Below are 2500 nucleotides of genomic sequence, written 5' to 3'. Positions count from 1 at the left end.
CCCCGCACATATCAAGACTTATAGGTGAGAACGGCCAATCACCTATTTCTCTTAGTAAAACTCACAACTCATTCCTTGGGTTTGGAAGTGTCCATGTCGGTGCCGAGTACAAGTTACCGCGTTCAAAGTTTGGTAAGCAGCGCACTCGACCTCCAACATAACCTTCACGTCTTGATATGCTCTCTACAAAAGCGTGCGCTAATGCAGGTACAAATTAATGTACGTCCCAGATAGTGACGATCTCTGGGAGGAAGAACCTTAAGGAACTCCCCGCACATATCAAGAATTATAGGTAACGCTGCCAATTACCTGTTTCTCTTAGTAAAACTCACAACTCATTCCTTGGGTTTGGAAGTGTCCATGTCGGTGCCGAGTACAAGTTACCGCGTTCAAAGTTTGGTAAGCAGCGCACTCAACCTCCAACATAACCCTTCACGTCTTGATATGCTCTCTACAAAAGCGTGTGCCTATGTAGGTACAAATTAATGTACGTCCCAGATAGTGACGATCTCTGGGAGGAAGAACCTTAAGGAACTCCCCGCACATATCAAGAATTATAGGTAACGCTGCCAATTACCTGTTTCTCTTAGTAAAACTCACAACTCATTCCTTGGGTTTGGAAGTGTCCATGTCGGTGCCGAGTACAAGTTACCGCGTTCAAAGTTTGGTAAGCAGCGCACTCAACCTCCAACATAACCCTTCACGTCTTGATATGCTCTCTACAAAAGCGTGTGCCTATGTAGGTACAAATTAATGTACGTCCCAGATAGTGACGATCTCTGGGAGGAAGAACCTTAAGGAACTCCCCGCACATATCAAGAATTATAGGTAACGCTGCCAATTACCTGTTTCTCTTAGTAAAACTCACAACTCATTCCTTGGGTTTGGAAGTGTCCATGTCGGTGCCGAGTACAAGTTACCGCGTTCAAAGTTTGGTAAGCAGCGCACTCGACCTCCAACATAACACTTCACGTCTTGATATGCTCTCTACAAAAGCGTGTGCCTATGTAGGTACAAATTAATGTACGTCCCAGATAGTGACGATCTCTGGGAGGAAGAACCTTAAGGAACTCCCCGCACATATCAAGAATTATAGGTGAGAACGGCCAATCACCTGTTTCTCTTAGTAAAACTCACAACTCATTCCTTGGGTTTGGAAGTGTCCATGTCGGTGCCGAGTACAAGTTACCGCGTTCAAAGTTTGGTAAGCAGCGCACTCAACCTCCAACATAACCCTTCACGTCTTGATATGCTCTCTACAAAAGCGTGTGCCTATGTAGGTACAAATTAATGTACGTCCCAGATAGTGACGATCTCTGGGAGGAAGAACCTTAAGGAACTCCCCGCACATATCAAGAATTATAGGTAACGCTGCCAATTACCTGTTTCTCTTAGTAAAACTCACAACTCATTCCTTGGGTTTGGAAGTGTCCATGTCGGTGCCGAGTACAAGTTACCGCGTTCAAAGTTTGGTAAGCAGCGCACTCGACCTCCAACATAACACTTCACGTCTTGATATGCTCTCTACAAAAGCGTGTGCCTATGTAGGTACAAATTAATGTACGTCCCAGATAGTGACGATCTCTGGGAGGAAGAACCTTAAGGAACTCCCCGCACATATCAAGACTTATAGGTGAGAACGGCCAATCACCTATTTCTCTTAGTAAAACTCACAACTCATTCCTTGGGTTTGGAAGTGTCCATGTCGGTGCCGAGTACAAGTTACCGCGTTCAAAGTTTGGTAAGCAGCGCACTCAACCTCCAACATAACCCTTCACGTCTTGATATGCTCTCTACAAAAGCGTGTGGCTATGTAGGTACAAATTAATGTACGTCCCAGATAGTGACGATCTCTGGGAGGAAGAACCTTAAGGAACTCCCCGCACATATCAAGAATTATAGGTAACGCTGCCAATTACCTGTTTCTCTTAGTAAAACTCACAACTCATTCCTTGGGTTTGGAAGTGTCCATGTCGGTGCCGAGTACAAGTTACCGCGTTCAAAGTTTGGTAAGCAGCGCACTCGACCTCCAACATAACACTTCACGTCTTGATATGCTCTCTACAAAAGCGTGTGGCTATGTAGGTACAAATTAATGTACGTCCCAGATAGTGACGATCTCTGGGAGGAAGAACCTTAAGGAACTCCCCGCACATATCAAGACTTATAGGTAACGGCCAATTACCTGTTTCTCTTAGTAAAACTCACAACTCATTCCTTGGGTTTGGAAGTGTCCATGTCGGTGCCGAGTACAAGTTACCGCGTTCAAAGTTTGGTAAGCAGCGCACTCGACCTCCAACATAACACTTCACGTCTTGATATGCTCTCTACAAAAGCGTGCGCTATGTAGGTACAAATTAATGTACGTCCCAGATAGTGACGATCTCTGGGAGGAAGAACCTTAAGGAACTCCCCGCACATATCAAGACTTATAGGTAACGGCCAATTACCTGTTTCTCTTAGTAAAACTCACAACTCATTCCTTGGGTTTGGAAGTGTC

Source organism: Anopheles merus, unplaced genomic scaffold (assembly GCF_017562075.2).
Source record: "Anopheles merus strain MAF unplaced genomic scaffold, AmerM5.1 LNR4000798, whole genome shotgun sequence".
NCBI lineage: Eukaryota > Metazoa > Arthropoda > Insecta > Diptera > Culicidae > Anopheles > Anopheles merus.
The sequence above is the reverse complement of the archived record's forward strand: the minus strand, read 5'-3'. Positions refer to the sequence as shown.